General features: G+C 39.5%; 1 long non-coding RNA gene across 1 annotated transcript; it reads right to left on the bottom strand.

Annotated features, from left to right (window-relative positions):
* Window positions 1-2,057: 2,057 nt before the first annotated feature.
* Window positions 2,058-23,238, bottom strand: LOC137143540 (uncharacterized). Its single transcript, XR_010917191.1, has 3 exons — window positions 22,736-23,238; window positions 7,751-7,850; window positions 2,058-2,714 (listed from the first exon to the last, which is right to left on the bottom strand). It is a non-coding gene; the product is annotated as an uncharacterized lncRNA (long non-coding RNA).
* Between the last annotated feature and the right edge of the window lie 322 nt (window positions 23,239-23,560).

Here is a 23,560-nt window from a genome sequence, read left to right as displayed (position 1 = left end):
CCAGAGTGGCACCTACATATGTACAATTAGAAAGATTAAAAGAAATCCTGACTTAAAATTCTAAGTAGTTTTATTCCTTATGATAGATTTACTTTTATAATGCACTGGCAAGACTTCTCTTTAAACATATGTAACAGCACCCAGTTCTGTCCTTAGTTATGCAGGCTCAACACCCATTAACTCTTAATATGTTAATGATAGCAAGAAAAAATATACATGTAAATAGCTGCTCATCAAGAACTAATCTGACTATATACCCAGGTTCTTATGTTTGTACCCATCACTGCAGTAACTAAACACCTCAAGATGAAAAGTAAAGAGCAGACTTGGAGGTTTAGAAACAGATTTTTTTTAAGTGAAAGTTAAGGAGAAAGTTTATGTCCCTCACTCTTTTTATGAAGGAGTCCTGGAAATGTTGCATAGAAAAAAGTATATTTCTTTAAAATAAATCACAGGCCCAAAAAGAGCATGGGTGTAAACAGCAAGTGCATAATCACATGGGGCTGCTGGAACATATATTGTAAATGTTTCCCCACAGATAAGAGACAGTAAAATAAGACAGAGTCCAGTCTCTTAGTTAATAGGACAATCAAAACTACAGATTAGCTTGCCATCCCTAACGCCATATACCCTATATATACACACACCATATATACCCTAAACAGGTGCTACTTCCAAGGCACATTTTAGTGTTTATTAATCAGCATCTCTCAATGCTACAACATCTTACCTGTGACAGAGTGCTAGGAGCCTAGAGTCGACCCAGAACTCTGCTCACTGAGGATACATCTGCTTTTGAATAGCACAGCCATGGCTGGCCTATGTCAGCTGACTGAGGCTTGCAGGGCTAAAAACTGCTGTGCAGACATTTAGGTTAGGGCTGGAGCCCAGGGTTTGGGACTCTGCCCCATCATGGGGTCCTAGGCTCACGCTCCAGCCCGAACTCCTACACAGCTCAGCTGACCCAGGCCAGCTGCAGGTATTTTACTGCTGTGTAGATATACCCTTAGATACTAGCTCTTCCCCCAGAGGGAACTTAATTGGGAGATGGGGGTTCAATAGCTTAATTAAGCAGGATGCTGATAGCTAAGGAGAACAAACAGTTAAAAACAGGAAGGAAGTGCAATAGCAAGGTGGGCAGGGGATACAGGATCTCGGGATCAAGAGATCTTTCCCACTCCCACCCTGGAGAGTGGGCCAAGGCGGAAGCTTTATGTCCATGTCTATGTTGCTGCACAAGGCTGTACTAATGAACTGGTGGAGGGGACCTAATAAATAACACTGGTGCTTACAAACCTTGAAAGGTGTCTTTGGCTGTTTGTGGTGGCCTAAAGGGCAGAGAAGGGATTTCTGTCACATTACCCAAAGGTAACTCTCCTGTGTGTGGGTGTGGGAAGGAGTAATAGCAGTACACATTAAGCTATTCAGAAGGACCAGCAAACATGCCGCTGAAACATCTGGTCTACATGAAGCCTATAAATGATTTCAGGTAGTTTAGTGATGTACCAATATAAAGAGTGTGTGTTCACCTTAGGTACACTAGGTATTACCTCTTCTTTTGTTTTAGTCAACTTTGTGTGATGTGAAGCAAAAAACACATTTAAAACAATTACAAGCTCCTACAAAAAAAACTGACTGCAACTGCCTGTTCTGAAAAAATATTCTGCAACTTTTGTATGTGTTCTATCCCATTACTTTGGGAAATTAGTTTTAAGGACAAAAATAGGTCAGCATTAAATGTCTAGCTCATTCTGTGTCAAATCAAGCATTAGCATGACATCTATATGTACAAAAAGGGAGGCAGAAGAGAGAAAAATATTTACATTATATTGAGCTATCAAGCAATCCTTTACTTGAAGTGTTTTTGTATAGTTTGTCAAATCTATCAAATTTAAGTTTCAAGTAATATGCTCAATTTTTCGTGCATCTGACGAAGTGGGTTGCAGCCCACGAAAGCTTATGCCCGCAGAAATTTGTTAGTCTTTAAGGTGCTACAGGACTCTTGTTAATTTTTGAATTGGAGACCAAATGACTTGTCTGAAGCCTGGTTTAGAGTGTTCAAGCATCTCAGCTCTGCTTTGGGGTTTGTTTAATGAAACAATAATAGTGACTGGACACTGGATCTGAGCCAGTGGCTTTCTAGATCTAAGAACAAATAGCAATAAGTGGGAAGAATGGGAACTGTCAGTTAGTAGAAATAAAACTGACATCCAAGAGAAAACCCTTATCCCACTGAAGTCAATGGGACCAGGATTTTGCACCTGGAGTACAGAAGTCACTAGCGAAAGTATTGGACTCTGTTTATACACTAATGCTCAGTGACTTGCAGCTACTTGTATAAAATATCAAGCACTACAAAAACATATTAGTGTTACTGCAGGAAAGGACTTGTAGTTGGGATAATTTTAGATGAGAAGAATATATTTTTGATTGAGTCTCCTGCATAATTTTTATGGGCCTGATCCAGAGCCCATTGAGACAATGGAAATACTATTGTTTAGGGACATCGGTAAGCTATGAGACGGCTTTGCCTACACCTGAAAACTTCGTGGTTACATAGGTTGGTCACAATATGCCTCAAAGTATTAAAAGCTCTAGTGATAGTGCTTAGGCTTGGTGCTAGCATTGTTGGCAACTTAGAAATGCGTTTGTACTCTACAGGAGTGCATCCTCTCAGCCAGATCTTCTTTGGAGGAGTCCAGCCAGCAACATTTCTGTGCAAAGAAACAGAAATGCAATTCCAGTCATCAGCAGATAGGCAAAGTTAAGCAAGTGATCTGAATAGTTCAAACATTTGTGCAGACTGACTGTACTCGGCCTGACCCAACTGATGTTCAGAGAAGAGCCGCAAGAATGATTAAAGGATTGGGAAACATGTCTTATAGCTCTCTCTCTTTAGCTTAGCAAAGAGAAGTCAAAGCTGGACAAACTCAGACTGGAAATAAGATGCAATATTTTTTAAACAGTGAAGGTAATTAATCATTGGAACAACTTACCACGGGTTGTGGAGGATTTTTCATCACTGGAAATTTTTAAAAGTAAATTTGATAGTTTTCCAAAAGCTATACTATAGTTCAACCACAGCTAGTGAACTGAAAGCAGGAATTAATTCATGGAATACTACAGCCTGTGCTATGCAAGAGGTTAGACTAGATAATCACAATAGTCTCTTCCAGCCTTAAAATCTATTAACTATGGAGAGAACATGGAATAAATACAGTAGTACAAAACTAAAGCCAAGAATCTCAGTACACACAGTATTTCTGTTAAACCTGTGCTTTTTGATTTTCAATTAATGAAGCCTATAATTGTGAGTTGCTGCTAAATACATGAACTTCAACTGCCACTGATATAAGGAGCAATTTTAACCTGTTATGCAAAGGCGCATTAGCAGGTTCAACAGTCTTGAAACAAGAATCTGGTGACCACACATTTGGAGATTAAAAAGCTCTCTCTGCCTGATATGTCTGCCTCTGAGTCTGCTATAGCTGAAGTGTCAATGGAGCCAACCAAGAGGTGAGGGTGTTTTGTTTGGAGACATGGAGGTTACAAGAGTGTGTTCAGCTTCCAAACCAGTAGGTGCAACCATCTGGTTTCTGGTCTTCTCTGGAAATCAAAGCACAGTTTCCTAGAGGTGGGTATACAGTTGGCTATTGCCAGTTCAGTCCATCTCTAATTGCATAACATTAATTGATTCATTAAGGTAATCACAACTGTCATACTGTATACCCATTATAAAGGGCACTGAATTACTCAAAATGTGTTTTCCTATCTGAGCATCTATCTCAAATATGTCAATCAACAGCTGGTTGACTGTTGCTCATTATCTGTGTGCCATTTATCTAATAAAAAGCAAATGAACAAGCCACTTGCCATCAGTTGCGTATTTCATTTGTCCCTAATGAGTTCTAAAATGTCTAAGTTAGACAATGTAGGAAAATAGTGGTACTCTTGATTTATCTGAGTAAGGATTTGACTAAAGAGATAAAAAATAGCCCACAAATGATTTAAGACAGCCTTTTGGCAGTTTTCAAAAACTCTGCCAAAGTCTATTGCAGTTGGTGCGGGGAAGAAAAGATTTAGGACAGAACAACCAAGATGTGTACACACATGCACATGTGCACAAAGCCAGATGTGATTGATGCTGGCTATCACAAAATGGCTTCTGATGTTAAAAGTGGATGTAGCATTGTGTATGCATGTAGATTCCCAAGTTCCCATGGGGCCTATGTGCAATATACACATCAAATTCAAAACTTAGAAAGCAAAAACTGCAGTGGTTTGCATAAAGAAATTACAAAATCTTTACCATAGCCTCTCTGTAGGCTTTGTTTGAAACAGTCTACTATAGGATTACAACTTCAAAGTGATGTGAGCGGTAAGGTGATGAAGCAGTATCATATCTGTTTAAATCAGGGACAGTTGGGAATAAAACTGTATTTTGCAAATATAATTTGAATTATGTCTTTTGGAGGGTGGCTATCTGTTGTCAGTCATCAACTGTAGGTCAAAATTCTAGGTTAAATCTACACAGATTTAACAGGATCTCAAGTTCCTTTTTTTAAACTGTGTTATTTCCACTATTTCAAAGATTAGCGAGTCAAAAGTGAAGTATACTATTCCCTCGAAGAGGGACCATGAAGTCTTTGCAGCATAAGCTAGTGTATTTATTTCCTGTCAGGGTATTATCCATGTCCTTTGCACATGATTCTCAAAACTTGATTGAAAGCAGATAAGGAATTCCTATATGGAAAAGTTTTTTCAGCATAACCTAAGGTGTGAATTTACATTAAAATAGTTATTCTGATATAAAAGAGTGTCGTCATGGGGGTTATAGTGGTATAATTTTGCCTGCGTAATTATATAACTTATAAACTTTTCTCCTGTAGACAAGGCCTGAATCAGTGAGCCTGATTCTCTACTGCCATGTGACTGGTTTGTACTGTACTGACAGCATTAACTAGCCCTATAGCCAGCATAATACAGCACAGTAGAGATCATACTCTGATGACAAAGATCCCATATAGGAGCTCTTATACCACCTGGTAAGACAGTGTAGTAGGGGCATGACTGATGGAAAAGGGGCAAAGCTGGGATATCCCTTTATCACATGAATCTTCAGCAGCCTTTTGAAGCTATTCACAATTGGTATATCTTAAGTCCTTAGGCTATTCTACCTGGCAAAAGGACATGTTGTAGCTCTATACAGGACAAGATTAGGTTAATGCAAAGATGAACTATCTCCTTTGTACATGAACACTGGCTGTATAGATCAGCCAATCCCAGAAACTAGCCCTGTGTTTACATAAATATTGAATATTAAGTGATTCCAAAGATGCAACCCAGCTCTCACCTTAACATCTTCACGGATTTCTTAATAGTCCTGAGGTGAGAGGCAGGGTGGAAATCTATCCCTTTAAAGCATGCCTCAATTTCAGTGGCACCAACTGTACATGCACAAAATTTACTATTGGTTATTACCCACACATATACAGTTAAGGGGCACTCAGAGAAAGGCAGTATTTAAAAATTAATAAAAATGGCTGGTGGGAAATTTGAGACCATTATGCACCACCAATCAAACATGCACACTTCTGCCATCTACAGATCAGAAACAATAAAATATTACACATGCTAAAATAGCATCTGCTATGATTGCTTGCAGCTTTAGTCTTCATAATCCTTAAAACTAGCAAAGCTCCGAGAAGGGTGAAACTAGGAAAAATATGAAATCCAAGTTAAACCACTTAAAGCAGCACAATCTTAAAGTGAGAGATTTTAGCAAAACAGTAGCTGGAAGTGAGGTTCTTAGAGGAATCAGAGAATGAAAATTCACTTCATAGGCTAAAATGCAGGTAAGAGCCAATGGTCTCAATACATAGCTGCAAATAAAAATGTATATATAGTAGGGTATTTAGAGGGCTCACTCAGTTTATACTAATTTAATTTCATTTTCAGACAGCAGCCCATTCAGGACTTTAGAACATCTTCTGAATTCTGAAGAATTTCCCCAACTATCCCATGTCCATATGTGAGCACTCATTTTTATTTAAAAGGAAGCTCACATCCAAGCCCAGTTCCTCCCCACATTAATACTCCTACTCTAAACTACTGCTTCATCCTCTTGTGTTCCTTCTCATGTTGTCCCTCAGGGATATATTCTAAAGTATAATGGAATTATTTATTTTTAAATGTTTACCACTGCTCCTTTCCCCCCAAAAATCAATGGTAAAACTTCCATTGATTTCAATGGGAGCAGTTCAAAGTGCCTTGGAAAAATCCCATACAGCATGCTTTTTTAGATATCATCATCATCATATCTCATGCACACAGAAAAATTCCATGTTTGTTTCATTTCCAGCTAACAATGGTGGTCCTTCACTATGCCTTTCATGAAGGCAATAAAAGGCACCTAAGGAAATAGATGGACAAACCTAAGCTCTTAATTCATTGGATCCCCTGTAGATTGTAGAACATATTTTCTTTGCCCCTGTTGTACTTCTTGATGTCCTCTTGTTCCAGGGACATCATCAGATTTAAATTTGTATGTTCATAATGTATTTAAAATATGTACATTAATTCAATAGTTATCAAATAATTCTTTACCTGTGTACTTTGCAGTTTTTGTTTATTGCATTCATCTTCTCAGTTTAACTCAGTATGAACAATGAAAATAGACTAATCAGAGAGTGGGTTTTTTTTGTTTTTTATTATTCTTCAGTTTGATTTTTAGTCTTGTGTATTAGCATATGACCACAGATTTTTAAAAGGGTGTGGTTACAATCTTAAATGTCTTCTTTTTTAAAAGAGGGAGGGGGCTTAGATGATCTTAATAATTAAAGACCCATGTGGGTTTTCTTAGTTCAAGAAAAATGGTTGAACCAATAATTTTAAAAATGAATATATGGTCTGATAAGGTCAAACTAGCACAGATTCTATAAAGAAAAGTTGTGTCTTCCTAATTTATTAGGGTTCTTTGAGCATGTGAAAAGGAAAAAAAATCAGGTGAGAGTCTGAGTTTTCAAAAAGCTTTTGACAGCTCCTCATAGAAGTTTGATAAGGAAACAAAGTCGTCACGGGGAGAGAGATGTAATGCTCTGTCCTGGATTAGAAACTGGCTAAGAGACAAACAAAGAATAGAAAAATGGTTGATTTTCAACATCACAGAGTTGTGTCTTGGGAATCTTTGAAGTATAAGAACTAGAGCTTAATGTACAGTAGGGCTGGAAAAATAATTCTGATATTCCTAAATTGAGATCATAACCAAAAGAGTAAAGGGATAAGTCTTTTTTCCTGTTCAGATTGTCTTGTCATCTATGATCTTCCCCTCTCAGCAGTTTATGAAGAAAATGGTCCTTCATTCCTTGCCCATGCATTTGTTTTCATTAAAAGGCTGGGCTTTTTTAATAGGAGATGGATAATACAGATTTATAAAGCCTTCCCATTTAAACATATTGCCATTTGGCACTCAAATAGGCCAAACTACTAGAAAGACTGGGCACTGTATCAGTATGACATTTGCATGAGTGTGGAGAAAGCCAGCAGAGCACACCAACTTTCATCTGCTAGCTTCCAGTCTGACCAGTAAGGGCAAGAGTCCCATTTGGAACATCCAAACTCCTATCCAAAGAAAAATGACACACATATGGTTGGGGGAATGTGATTAGTAATCCACTTCCCAGCTAGAATAACTCTTAAAATAAATATTCTGCCGCACTGTTTTGGTCATCCAGAATGTTGTCAAGCGTACTTAGCTGATGCAATCTCAGAGCCGTCAATTATCTTTGAGAACTCCTCCAGTCTTCCTGGACTTCTCCTGTTCTTCAGAAAGAGAAACATAGTAGCTATCTCTGAAAAGGAGAACAAAGGAATTGGGGAATTATGGACTAGTGAGCCTAACTTCAGTACCTGGAAAGATACTGGAGCAAATTAACAATTAATTTGTAAGCATATGGAGGATAATAGGGCTATAAAGAATAGTCAGCATGGATTTTTCCAGAACAAATCATGAGAAACCAACTTACTTTCCATCTTTGATAGGATTACTGACCTAGTGGATGAGGGAGGAGGGAGCAGTAGACATGGTATAGCTTGATTATAGGTAAGGCTTTTGAAAGTTCTGCATGACATTCTCATAAGCAAACTAGGGAAATGTGGTCTAGATAAAGTTACTATAATATGGGAGCACAACTAGTTGAGAGACTGTACTCAAAGCTTAATTATCAATTTTCTGCTGTCAAATTGAGAGGGTGTATCTAGTGGGGTCCTGCAGAAGTCAGTCCTGGGTCCAGTAATATTAAATATTTTAATTAATGACTTGGATAATGGAGTAGCAAGTATATTTATAAAATTAGCAGATGGCACCAAGGTGGGAGGGGTTGCAAAAACTTTGGAGGACAAGATTCAAAAGGACCTTGACAAATTGGAGTATTGGTCTGAATTCAACAAGATGAACTGGACCTTCCCTCCACCAACACTCCACCCACCTCTTCCCCCTAAGGCCCAACCCCTGCATGTCACACACTGCTGCAAGCTATATGAGCAGCTTAGCCCCAGAGGCAGCGGCAGCCACCAATCAAACAAACCTGACATCAGGGCTTGTCAAATGGCACCCAGATACACAAGCTGAAACCTGGACTGTCCAAGTGAAAATCAGACAGGTAGCAGCCCTATGTACTTCATACTGATGCAAGATCTGATTTTCATGTGGCAAAGTACTGAAATCTATGGGAACTGTGGAAGCATGTGCTTCTGAAAGCTAGCCCCACAATATTCGTCAGGCTTTTAAATTATTGAGAAAATATATAACTGGTAGAGTTCAGATTGTAGAAGTGAGTCCATAATGAGGAAAATTGCAAGTGTTCACATTGAGAAAAAAATCAATTCAAGAGCTTGCTTTTATTTGACATGTTCTCACACTAGAGACAGTACACTAATTTCTTGCTTCAGATAATAGTTTTGCACAGGAAATCTCTGCCCCATTGAAGAGATGAGGTTTTAAGTTTGGTCAAAATTTCATTTTGAGCCTAAGCGTGTCATTTATCTGACAAGTTTTGACTCTGTAGGACAGATATTCTTTTCTTATGGATGAACATATCTTTGACTCACTGGACAGGATTGGCAGCTTCCTTTTGTAACTTGAGAAATCTAAGCTGACATCAGATGTCTCAAGTTGTTGCTATCAGATGAGCACTTAAACATTTTTAGATATAACTTTTCCGGATTTATTTACTTGAATGTTTTTTTTTTTTTTTTTTTTAAAAGGTTGTTTAAGAAAGAGAAGCTGCTTAATAAAACAAATATCTCAAATGTCTAGAAGGATTCCTCGGTGTTTTACACTAGACCTGAGTGAATAAATTGTAATCCCCTAAATTTTGGAGGGGAGGCTAGTTGGAAAAATCTGGGGGGAATATCCAGTTTTGAACAAATTGACTTTTCATTTTGGCAAGAACCCCCAAATCCTTCATTTAGGATCTAAAAATATGCAAAACCAAATTTAAAAAAAAAAAATGGACATTTTTTAGGCATTGTTTTTTCAGTTTTGGATGTTTTCTATGCTCTTTAAAAAACCTTAATTACTAAAACTGCCAATTCAAAATAAATCAAAACATTGGCATTAGAGTCCAACATGGCAGCTACTCTACACCAGTAACAGCACACAATTGTTTCTAGGAGGGGAAGTGAGGAATACCTTTAACTAAACTCCTCTTGCAGTTTCAGGTGGTAGAATGTAAATGTACCTGTCCCAACTGGAACTGGCTTGGACATACTCACAGCAAAGCAGTATCTTCTAGAATCATGCTATGGCTTTTGCTTAGTTCTGACTCCAGGGGAAGAGTTCTGAAGGCGTTAAGGTGGCTCAGAAAAGGCCAATCAACCTTCATAATTGCACCTGGAGGGACACCCGGGGATTTACAATTTTGTGGCCTTTTAATTTAGAGGCTATTGAACTGAGTGTGTATTGAGACATTAGAATACTTCTAAAATTGCATTAAAATGGCTAAACTGATGAATCTCAAACTAATCCCAAAATTCTATCTGAGCAGGGAATATTCATGAGAACAGATGCTTTAGAAAGTAAGGCATTTGTGAAATGGTTAAAGTCAGCTTTTCACAAACTCTTACAGCTTTAACTAGATAATTTCTATAGTGACTATTAGTCTTACTTGTGTTGTAGAAGAATTGGAAAAAAAATATTCAGAATCCCTTTGGTGCTTAGGGTCTAAAATTGAGTAATCTACTGATTGAATTACGATACACTAATTTCAGTTTATCTGAAAATTCAGCAGAAAGCCAGCCAGAGCATGGGAACCTTATTTACACTAGTTACCATACAAGTAGCTTCAAAGGGAATGTCAAAAACTTAAGTGCAATAATAATGACTATTTTCAAATGCTTCTCCCGTAGAAATGAAGGGCTGGAAGGGATCTCAAAATTATCAAGTCCAGCCCCCTGTGCTGTGGCAGGACCAAGTAAACCTAGACCATCCCTGACAGGTGTTTGTCCAACTTTATTTTTAAAAGTTTCCAGTGATGGGGACATCACAACCTTCCTTGGAAGCCTATTCCAGAATTTAACTAGCCTTATAGTTAAAGGTTTTTCCTTAATATCTAACCCAAAATCTCCCTTGCTGCAGATAAAGGCTATTACTTCTTTTTCTACCTTCAATGGACATGGAAAACAATTGATTACCATCCTGTTATAGCCCTTAATGTATTGGAAGACTTAGGAGGTCCCCCTTCAGTCATCTTTTCTCAAGAATAAATTTGCCCAGTTCTTTTTGACCTTTCCTCATAAGTCAGGTTTTCTAAACCTAATAATTTTTGTTGCTCTCCTTTGGACTTTTTCCAGTTTGTCCACATCTTTCCTAAATTATGGTATCCAAAATTGGACACAGAACCCCAGCTGGGGCCTCACCAGTTCTGAGTAGAGCTGGACAACCATCTCTTGGGTCTTACGTACAACGTTCCTGTTAATAACCCCAGAATCACAGTCTTTTTTGCAGCTGTATCACATTGATGACTCCTGTTCAGTTGGTTGTCCACTATAACCCCCAGATCCTTTTCAGCTGTACTACCACCTAGACAGTTATTCTCCATTTTGTAGTTGTGCATTTGATTTTTCTTTCTTAAGTGAAGTACTTTGCACTTGTATTTACTGAATTTCCTCTAAAAGTACATGAAAAGCATTTCGCATTTGTCTTTGTTTTGTTCATTTCCCACCATCTAACTTATTTTCACTGTTTAAATAGTGGATATATGACATTACAGTACACAAGTTTCATCAATATACGTGAGTGTAGCCTATAGAACTAGCCTGCTTGCTTGCATTATTATTGTTAGAGATATTTTTCATACATATTTTGATATGATTGTGTGATTAAAAAATAAAATTAAATATTTTATTCAGCTGTAATGCAAAGTACCTTCCAGGCCACATCCTGGATGACAGCTACCATTAACACACACACACACACACACACACACACACACACTTTTCAGCCTTTGGCTTAGATAAGTGTAGAACAGGATAAGACATATATGGTCATAACCTTTATCCTAGACAAGTCAAGGGACATTAAAAGGGGAAGGGACTGTCCCGGTTACCAAGAAACTTTAAAAGAACACCACAGAACCCACAATAAGCTAGAAATAACAAAGGTCAAATAAAAAGACCACCTGGAAAAGGATGTGGATACGTCAATAATACGTACAAACCTAGTAGCCAATAGATTATATGTACCCCAAAAGTTTGGAGGTGGAAAGGCCAAGTAAAGGCCTGGAAGGAGGATCCATATTCTTGGGGTTATAAGAAAGATCAAATCCAGCTCATCTGGGCAGTCGACTGTCAGCTACCCCTGCTTGAAGTTTTATTTAGTGTTAAGATTCAGTCTTTCATTTTATATTCTTAAAGTTGTCATGTTGTAATGTTAGTCTTAGCTTATAGCTCTTAGCTTTGAAGCAGTGCTTCTTCCACTCAACTCCAACTTGAGAAATTAGACATCTCTTTCAACCAAGTCCAGGAAGGGTGTGAGTATACTAGTTTAAAGCATATCGTAGCTATATATCAAATAAGTCTTTAAATTTTAAGATTATATTAATCCATTATCCATTTGATTATTCATTTTATTTTCTCTATATCAGTCATTTGTTATTTTATGTTATCTTAATACATTTATAAAATTATACAAATATTGGTTATCACTGGAATTTTTCCTGTGTTGTACCCGGGGTCCTTATAAAACTCACCTGAAGCCTGGTTAAGGATACGAACCTCATAATCCTTTAATTAGAGCAATTGGCAAACCTCTTACCCTATTCAATAAATTAATAACCATAAAATCAGGCTACAAGAGATCACAGGCCACAAACTCAATCCATGAGTCCCCGGGCAGTGCCGAGACCATGACTGCCACCCAGCAGCTCACCTGAGTAAGGGAAGGGTTAGCTTGCAAAGGGCCTCACCCCGCCAAGCTCCTAACTGGGGGAACCATTCGGCCCCTTGACTGGCTGATGGGCTGTATATAAACAGGGAAGCTGTCTGAGCACCTAGAGGAATCCCTGGCTGCTACTATTGCAGACACTTGACTCCTGCACCCTGCATTCCTGTCCTCCTAACCCAGACTTCCAGTTCCGGCTGTCCTACCCTACTCCAGTTTCTTGATCCTCTGCCTTACCTCTAACATTGTCTTCAGCTCTGACCCTCAGTCTGGCACCTTATGCTATCTTTAGTTGTGTCAGTTTGCTGTGACCACTAGGCCTCAGCCCACACTGGATATTGCAACAAGCTTAGGATGGTCATATTACATATGACAGTCATGGGAAATGTGCAGGTCATACCACATGACAGCCAGTAGATCTGCTGTACCATGGCAAATCATTGTCTGTATATACACTACACCTTCTACAGAGAAGGTTTTTGTTTTTTGTTTTTTTTTTTTTAAAAAAGAGTTGTTTGTATTTCATGCATCCCTCCACTTGTAAAACCAGCTGTCTTCATTACCATGAGTCTAATTGCAGAGGGATTGGGGGGAGAGGAGGGGGGGGAATTTAAGCCATGAGGTTCTAATTGCTTTTTTAAAATATTACTAGTTTATCTTGAGACTTCTTAGGAACAAAAGCAAGTGTTGTGAATCCCATTTGAAAGGTGGGACTCTCTCCATTCCAATGATATAAAGCTCCCACTTCTCATTCTAAAGGGTGACTAGAATTAAATATTGCACATACTAGGTTTGGGGCAGTTTGGGTTTTTTTCTGAAAGAGGAAGAGGCAGGCATTGTGGGAGGAAGATGAACAGAAGGAATTAAAGCATGACAATTCAAGGTTTTCCCCAAGGTCAATGTGTCAGAAGTAACCTTAACAGAAGACAAAGAGCAGGTGAGTTGGCCAAAAATGCGTGATAAATTGTAGGATCATGTGGTGTTTGTTACAGAGCAGCAGAACTGATCATATAACCAGTAATATACAGAGCCATAATATATATGCTGTATATGTACCATATACACACTTACATAGCTAGCAACTCCACTTTCTGGATCTTTCCCAGGATGAATAAGAAAAACCTAGTATTTTCATAATTTTTTTTTTTTGTAAATTTTGCCATTTTAAATCGGTCAAATTTCAACTCCCTTTTCTCCCCAATCCATAATAGATTTCCTGGCGTCTAACAATTAAGGGGCAAATTCTGAAGTCATTAGAATTAGATGTAATAGTGTTTACTATGGTTTGATATCAAAAGTGGCATAAATATTTGTGCCAGTGCAGTGTACAAAACTAAGGCTAAATAAAGCTGAAGACATGACACCAAGAGGATTCTTTAAATTAAACTACAACCCCCTGAAATATTCTGAAATACAGAACCTGCAAAACACATTCCAAAGACAATTATGACAATAGCATATTTCTTCACAGCCATGGGTGAGAGATGAAAATGTAGCAAGCAATAAGGATAACAAAATGTATGGAGATCTGCTGGGATCAGCTGACTGTAGTCGGCAGTCAGTAAGTGAGAATGTACTAATTCTTCCATAAAATAATATTTTCACCTGGTCTTAAACATATTGAGTCATAGCCTCATTGAAGTTACATCAAGTATAAAATTGGTCCAAAGTATTGAAACAAAGGGCTAGATACAAGTTTTGGAGGTGACACATGTATAGCTACAGATGTACACAGGGCTGCCTGATTTTCTAAGGTGCATTGCTTCCAGAGCTCCCATTGATTTCAACTAACATAAAGAGGTAAACAGAGGCAGTATGGTCCAGTGGATAGGGCACTGGACTGAGCATTTATGACCGGAGATCTAGTCCTGGTTCTTCCATAGACCTCCTGTGACAGTGAGCAGACCATTTGAACTCTGTGCCTGTGACTTGACACCCGCCCTTTATCTTGTCTATTTAGATTGTAGACTGTTCAGGACAGGGACTGTCTTTATGTATATACCCCCAGTGCCTAGCACAACAGGGCTCCAGTCTCAGTTGGAGCCTCTGTGCTCATCTCCTCTTAAAGTCAGGCCCAGACTGTATAAAACAGGTACGTTCTTTCAGATCTGAAGCTTTGTGACAAATGAATCCTCTAATAGAATCTTTGTCAGATGTTTATACATATTCCCAATCACATAACTTCACAGTCTAGGCAGAGTGATAGCATCCCACATCCATGTCTAAAAAAAACCGCAGACCTGGGTGAGAAAAGTGGCAAAACATCAATATGTATGTAGTCCTGAAATAGATAATTCACAAGCACTCAAAGGAAACTGGCAAATAGGATTTCAGGAAACCACTTCCAAACTTTCCAAAGGCAAAGTATCACAATCTCCTCATCCTCTTGGAGAGAATTGCAAAGGAAAGCAATTGCATGCTTCTTTCTGTACTCTATCAATCACCAGCTTAATGAACTCAACCAGCCTTAACTTATGCTAGAGAGGTGAGCAGACAGGACATATTACAGTGTCTGGAAATGCCCACAGATTCTGTCATTTTGTCACACCCAAACACCCTAAATTTTCTATGTATTTAAGTATGTGAATGAAAACCCTACCTAATTATTTTCTAGAGGATATTCCAAATCAACATGACCAAGACAAATATTTATTCCCAGGCTTTGGCTGGTGAAGTTAAAGAAACATGTAGGTACCATTTCTTTATGAGTAGGGGACAGTAGAACATAGCTGGATTTCATTTCTCTAATTTATCTCTTCTCTAATTTATCTGTCAAATATGCAACACAGAGGCTTCAGCCATCAAAAACATAACCAAGTTATATAAAACCAAGTCTACCTGTTCAGACCATGTCTTTCCTTACATTTCATACCCAGGATTTCTAAGCAAGTTTAGTCATCTTAAAAGTTATCAACTATCATTGAAAATGGAGCCCCTCTACCTTTAAAGAGGTGTTCAAGACAATATACAGAGGTCATTGGTCACTGTTGATTTAGTGACCAGTAGATGGCAGACTCATCCCAGGAACAGAAGTCCTGTTAGTGTATCTTACAGGCCAAAAGACAGAAATTGGAGAAGGAAGTGATGTTGTGCATTACTGTATTCAGTTAAGAACAAATATGGTTTGCTATTGCATGGTACATTTTAAGGGCACCGAAAGTATCTAGACACCCAAAACTGGCAGCAAACTTATGTGCCTTTTTTGTAAAATAATTTCTGCTCCTTTGAATTTTGAGGTCTTCAGTTGCATCCAGCATCTACAACACCTTTATAGTTATATACAGAGATTCATAACTAAGGTCATCCACAGTTTCATTTGGGGTAAAGATTTTTTTTTCCAAGAGTAAACTAAAAAAAGTCTTAATTAAGCCAGACCACCTGCAAATTCTAACTTTCATTAGCGTAAACACAGCAAAAAGCCAAAACACGCTACTTTAATTTTTAGTGTGAAACTTCTCAGAAACAAACTGAGATGTGCTTGTTACAAATCTGATTTAAAAAAAATTCATCTGAAATATATTGTCAAAATAGATGTTCTAATTATGATTTCATGCATGTACTCACTGATGTGTGGATCAACAGAACAAGTTGTGCCCTGTGATGCTATTATAAATCTAAGACTAAGGCAATATTAGAAGAGAAGCAAGAGGATTTTAGACAGTGTTAAAAACCCTAAAGTTTTCTGCTGTGTAATCTGGCATTCAGGTAAACAAGTATGGTTTTTGGTATGTTTCATTTTTAGAACTGCAGCCTACACATCTACAGTACATTCCCAGTAGTATTTTTAAGCCATGTCAAGAGACTATTATAAACTTGTTCAAGAATTCACAATGTTCTCATCAGGACTAAATTCATATCAACATGGGCATTCAAATGACATTAAATGTCCTTTCTTCAAGCATCATAAAGGTGAATTCATGCCTAATAGTGCTTTCTGCCAGGAAGGATTAGTAATAATAAATAAAATGCTAACAGATGACAAGTCTGTTCAGAGGCAATATGATTGACATCATTCCAACTTTAACAAACTGAGCTAGTCAAAATATGTAGATTTTAACCATTGACCCTCCAGCTTGTTTCAATCTTTACTCGTCCTACATTTATTTGTTCTATTATTGGATTTATCTGTGAAAATAGATAGTTAAACTTGCTCTATTTCCTTTATCTGACTAAATATCCACATTGCACAAAACTTGCAGCAAGGAACAGGTCAAAACACAGATTCAAGTATGTAGCCTGGAACCATACCAAAAATCTAATACTCACATTTTGCTGTAAGCCAGTTGTCAATACTGGAACCATTTTCTGTGTGCCAAGGATTGAAGGGATTTTCCTAAATTTTATTTGCATTCCATTTTAACTAGTTCTTCATGTTCTTCAATCCCAAAGTATTGTTCCTAAATTAGTAACCTGGTTATAAACCAAGTTATTTCTTGCAAACATTAAGCCAGCAAGGATTTAATGATCAAGTATGTTAGTCTTTTATGTAAAGTGAAAGCCCATTTTGCTGTAGCTACTACTTTATACTTTTACTACTGTGGTAACACACATTGGCATTTGGAAGACTGGTATTCGAATTAGACCCCCAAGGAAAATCCAAAGCAATTTCAGAAGGGGTACAGGTACTGTTCCCGCCACATAAAAATGTGGCAAGGGGTCTTAATCAAGTACAATAAGATAAAAAGCAGGGTCATGCTGCCTGGAGTAGCTCACACCTAAGAGTGCCAAACTCACATCAGTCTGTCAGAAACCAGGACAGACATCCCAGACATCAGATTTCACTGAGTCAGTAATAAACATGTATTCCTGGATCACCATATTAGTTTTGTAAAATGGAACCACAAACAGTCTCCTTTAGACTCCCCAGCACCTATTTTACCACCCAGACAGTCTGACTTTATGATGCAAGGTTATTAAAATCAAAATTCACCACACATTAGGTTACTTCCCACCCCAAAGGACCAGTCATTTACCCCAGGTCAAAATATGATCCAGGTCTCACCAAAGACAACACTGTAGCCAATCCTTTACTATACTAAAACTAAGGTTATTAATTAGGAAGTGAGAGTTATAGCAAGGTTAAAGCAGATAAATACATTACAGGTGAATCCGTTGTAATCCAAATGATGCAGAGATGTTTGCTTTCTGTAAGTTCCTCAGGATTTCCCCAAAATAGTTTTGGGGAATCGCATAAGGTTCCCCTTCTCAAGAACCCAAGCAATCTAAAGATGAACAATTGCAGCCAGTATGCAGTATTTTATAGATCTTGCTCACAGGAAGACAAGCTGAACACAATTTGGCAGGTGTTCCCAGCATGTGTCCATAGACTTCCCATTGTGGGACATGCACGATCCACTCTTTGAAGTTAACCTTCTACTTCCCATGCATACACAAGTAATCCAATTATAATTACCTTATGTAAATCAGTGTAACAGGGATAGATAAATGAAGACAATAGAGATAATATTCATTAGTTTCATGCAGTGTATACATATCTTTGATCTTAAGGTTAATTAAATACAGGATATAGACAGACAAAAATAATGCCATCAACATTTTCCCTGATTTCTTATCAGCACCAGTGAATCAGTGTATGTCTACCAACCCACTTAACATCTCTGATATCCACGCTCAAGTAAGTGGGTACAATTAACTCTTCCTTGAGGTTGTGACCTGAGTTAGCCAGCTGTCAGCTTTACAGACCTGGTAACTGGTATATACAGCATTACAAGCAGTTCTTATTTTTCCAGAAAAAGTCTGCTCATTTATTAAGTAATGCTGTTGAGAGTATACTGCCAAAATAGTGAGAAAACCTAATAAGCATAATATCATGGAGACTTTATCAGGATGTATTATGTGCTTTAAAAAAGTAAATTTTTTCTTGAGGGTTTAGCATTATGAACCATGTAAAATGGAAGCTGAGTTGCCACCATCTCCCTCTATCTTAAAAATGGAAAGGAAGAAATTAGTTTAATGCCTTGGAAACAGATTGGGGGTGGAAAACACAAAGACACTGATCACCTTGGGTGAAATTCACTTTGACACAGAGGGCCCCATGCAAGGGTTCCTATGCTACTTTTAGTCTCTGCATTCGGCAGCTCTAGGGATTAAGGAAAGAGTAACCAAGCATGGGTGATGGGAGTAAGCAGTCCTGGGTGATGGGAACTGGTCCCCACATGAGCTCCAATAGGATCAAGCAAAGGCAAGTTTAGGAGAGGTCCAGGGCAGAACATTAGGAAGGGCTACTAGGTAAGTGACTAGGTGGAGAGGGGCCTGATACCACACCTCACATAGGCTCAAATAGCAGCCATGAGCTGCCCCATAATTCTAGCCATGGATGGGTATGAAACCCATGCCCCCTCCACATTTCCCCAGCTACTCTGGCTTTATGCAGGTAAAGTCATTTTCACCCTCAGAATAAAGAAACTGCATAAACTGCACAGCAGATTTGATCATATTTCATTCTGGCTATATTTACAAGGATTAACTAGATCTTCTGTCCAATAGCAAAACCTTCCCATGAAGCCAAGCAGTTCCTATGTGATAGTTTTATTGCATGGAAGCAGACTCTATCTGAAGCATATACCAAGCTTCCTTTATCATAGTTTTGAAGAGTGAGCCACCTGCCCATATTTACAAACTACATTCAAATATTTCCATGAGGCATCAGCCATAGCCGACTCAGAAGGCTCACCTAAGATTAGCCACGTGCTAGGGGTCGGCAACCTGTGGCAAACGTGCCAAAGGTGGCACACACAATGATTTTGAGCAGCACACCGCACCACTCTCAGCCCCAAGCAGGGCCATGCGGTGGCCGCTCCCCCCTTCTGACCTCACCCCTCTCCTACATGGGCCCAGCCTGGAGGAAGTAGGGAGGGAGCAGCTGCCACGCGGCCCTGCTTTGTGCCAGGAGCACCGCGGCTCTGGCCAGCAGGGCCCCACTGGGCCGGGGCCAGAAGGGGGGGATCGGCGGCCGCAGAGCAGCTCCTGGCCAGGGTCAGTGGTGTGCCAAACCGGCCGGCCCCTCAGCCTCCCCTCCTCTGCTCCCACACTGGGCAGGGACCGAGGGGACCCCGGACACACAGGGGTTAGGCAGCCTTCCCCTCTCTCCCCCCCCAGTGAGAGAGAGGAGAGGGAGAGCAGGAAATGGGCCCACAGACACTACCCTGCCTTCCCCACCTCTGTTACCAAACACACGGTAAGTCAGGGTGCTGGGCCCACAGCATGTGGGAGAGGGGTGGGCGGGGAAGACCTGGCACACCCTTTCCCAACTGTTGCCAAACCCTGGAAGAAGAGTCCAAAGGCTAGTCAGCACCAATTGCTTCCAGCACCACCGTTGGCACTAGCCTCCTCACAGTAGGCAGGGAAGGTTTGAGATAGGGCCATGGCCCTCCAAACTAGTCAACAGAGCTGAGGCAAAATGGGGTGGGAGCAGAGTTAAAGGAGGAATGGGAAAGAGTCCAGTTTCCCTTCCTCTGTTGAAAGCTAATGGAGAGCCCTCCTCCTCTGTCTGATGCAGTGAGACTTCTCCCCTCCTCTGAAAATCTGTTTCAACTACAGAGACAAGGCAAGTGCGCACAATCCTCCTTTTTGCAATTTGGAAGGTGCTATTCTGACCCAGACTCTCTGTGCTCCCAAGGCATTGTTCTTGACTCAAACACAAAGACCTTCTGCTGAGTCAGGATGCATCCATAGCCTCTACAGCATCCAATGGCTGAAGAGCCTCAATGAAGCCTGACAAAGACACCTCAGCACGTTTCTGATGTATTTTAATTTTTTTCCAGGGGTGGGGGAATGCTGTGTTGTCACCCTGTGGACAAAAATGATTACATATGGTGGTTCTTACTTTTATTTATTTAGAGACTGACAGTTATTTAGCTGAACTTTCTTAACTGAAGGATCTTTTAAAACTGTATTTAATACACAAAAATATTCAATATTGAAATGGCCAATATCACATTTAAACTTAACTTTTCTCTGTTCACCTAGGTCATTGCTGACTTTTTCTACAGCATCGGTTTGATACCACAGAAATAGGTGCCTCAGACACAATTTAGATCAATTGTTTTGTTAGTTTTTATTTTAAGTTCTCTCAATTCTTCCACCATGGTAATTTTATCATCATATAGTCTTGTGTTCAAAGCACTGGACTGGTACTTAGGAGATCTGACTTCAATTCCTCTTTGTCACAGACCTACATGGCCTTATGCAAGCCACTTAGAGTCACTCTATACTCAGATCCCCATCCAGTAAACAACAATACTACTTATTTCCCTCCATGCTTTGTCTTGTCTATTTAGACTGTAAGCTTTTCAGGGCAGGAATGGTCTTACTATGCGAGTTTGCTGCTTCACACAGTGGGACTGTAGTCTCAGATGGGGCTCTGAGGTACCACTGGAAAACAATTCCCTGAGCAAAACCTTAATAATGTCATATGAGTATATAAGATTGAGTCTGTGGCATATCATCAGTTATTAGAAAATCTTTTCATGTTTGAGTTACCCCAAGCTCTTCCACAAAAGCCTAGGGTCTGGCAGCAGCCCATCTAAAAGGACTTTTTGGGTAATTCCTCTGGTGAGTGGCATGGTGATGATGACATTCTCTGATAGTGTAAGTGGACTCTTATAAACTGGGATTTTTGTTTTAGTGTTTCTGTATGAGGACCATAGAAGTTCATGAGTACTTATTCCTCATAAGTAAACCCTTCTCCTGATCTATGGCTTGCAGCCAACATAAACTGCCATTTTGCTTGTTCTCCAAAACTGCTCTGGAAACAATTAAATATAAAGTATGAGCCAAATAAACCTGAGAAGTGCCATCAGCATGACCAACTCCACCAAATTTGGCATCACTGGAACTTGCTGATATATGTCTTGTGCCAGGTTTCTCCAAACAATATGTGGACTGAAACTGACTGCAAAGGAGAAACTTTTGTAGTAAGAGGGATAGTATAGGAAAATCAAACATCTAGACTGTCTACAGTGAAAAATGTAGTGGGTGAGATATATTTGCTGATTCTTCTTTAAGTGGCAGAATTAAATAATCCCCCCACTTCTATATAAATAGATATCACTCAAGAAATTGCTCAAAGAGTTCCAGGATACTGTCCTCCTCAAACAATTGCTGTGATGCCACTCTCCTTCTCCACTGACTTTAGCAAATCATACTTCTCATAATCAAAAAATGTTATGATAACAAGGAAGTAATTGACTAAGAGGCTCTCAGAGTTTTCCCTCTTAAAGATTCATTTTACCTTCTGGATGGTCATAGCTAAATACATTCACCTAGGTACTAGATGTTGGTTGCCAGCAGCAAGTAACATGAGAGCTTAGGAGAACCTCAGCTACAGCAAGTTAACAAGCAACTGGATAAAGGAGAGATTAGAAACTTCATTGGGGAGGGGTAAGTAACCATTGAGAACTCCGTGAAGGGAATATTCACAGTTATTGCTGATAACCTGAAGTATTGGTTTTGCTGTTTGCTTATTTTCTAGCTTCTCCCCAAGGGCCAGGATAAGTGAGTCTTACTCTTTTCTTGAGTGACTGGAGCATCTGCATTATTGATTATAAGCCAATCTACCCATTCAGGCCTTTTGACGTCTACATTCCAAAAACATTAATGAAGCAAGAACAGCCACATCTGATATGGCCTGCACCGCAGCCAAAAAGCCAGCAGTTTTTACAGTGATATAGAACCCATGGGTAGTTTGGTTCTTTTCTCATCAGTCCAGGTTTGAACATAACTATCCTTACAAGCCTGGGGCCCTATCTCTTGCCTATTGAAGTCAAAAGCAAGATGCCCACTGATGTCAATGGGTGAGGGCTGGGTCCATTACAGGGTATCTTTGTCAGACATACCTTTCATATCATCCCTTCTTAAGCCCATAGCTCTAGGGTAAGAAACAGAGAAAGCAGAAATTTTGCATCAATTAGAAATTCCTACCATATGGAAGACTAAGGAACCCTGTTTAGTGAAGGTAGTGTGAAGTGCTATGCTTTGGAAAAGTTTGGAGAAAGTTTTCCAGATTATACCACTGCCCTTCAGTAACCCAGAATCAAGAAGCAGCAAGACTTTCCTTCTTGCTCTGCCCTCCAAAAAGTACCTGCTAGCTGACTAAAAGGTAACATCTAGTTTAGATGCTTGTTATTGTCAGACAAAGGCATTATGAAGTTGTAAATTATACAGCACACCTGTCCATGTCTATCACCACATATACATATCAGCTAGGTTTTGGACACTATGAGTGTCACCCAAGTGTAATTTGGAGGAGAGGTCTGTAATGAGATTACTACTCACCAGTGAAGTGCCTCCTTGTGCCCTCACACAGGATTAGGTCTCAACTAGTTTGACACTCTTTTTCAGTTGTTCACTCCATGGTTCCTCTGCTTCTCTCCCTCTAGACTCAGTTGCTTCCTCCAGCCATGTCATTATAGTCCTCCCCTTCCAGGGTAGGAAAATCCCACTGGACAAACAGTCTGAGACTAGCTTCTATTCCACTGCCCAGTCTGGCTACTGGGAAAGTGGCATAAGAAAGGAATTTAGGCCCACCCACTATTCTAGGTTCCAGTCCATAGACCCTATGACTAGCAATAATGGTCTCTCGCAATTCCAAACTCTGTTACTGTTTCCTCAGGCAATTTCTTATCTTTCTTCCCTAACTCTAGCCCCCTCTGGGGCTGCCTCTACACCTTCAAGTTATTTCATCCCCACTCAGGTTCTTGCCAGAGTTTAGGTTCCCAAGAAGGATCCTAGTACTCCCCTAACTCTTTCTTCTTGCTAATTACCCCTCTTCTCTGGGGAGTAACACCACAGTGCCTCCCTGCAGCTCCCTCTTGTCCCAGATTTTACACTTGCTCAATCTATCCCCGCCCAGCTGGGATTCATCATCGATTAGAGTTTATCAGCCCTGACTCTCCTCCAGGTGCAGCCCATTCCAGGATGAACTGGCTTTTATTTTTTTAAACCCACTCAGGCTTTGTGTGGGGTTAGGCACCCTATCACAGAGTCCTATGTACATGTTATTTTTGCTCTTACTCATCCAGCATAAGACTTAGTATTTATATTAAAGACAGCTATAATTGTTGTAATCTATGTTTGTGATTGCTCCTTGTATCTCAGGTT

This window comes from Emydura macquarii, unplaced genomic scaffold (genome assembly GCF_026122565.2).
Source record: "Emydura macquarii macquarii isolate MOO-44397 ecotype Brisbane River unplaced genomic scaffold, CSIRO-AGI_Emac_v2 contig_3343, whole genome shotgun sequence".
NCBI classification, from domain to species: domain Eukaryota; kingdom Metazoa; phylum Chordata; order Testudines; family Chelidae; genus Emydura; species Emydura macquarii.
This window is presented reverse-complemented; position numbering and strand designations above follow the sequence as displayed.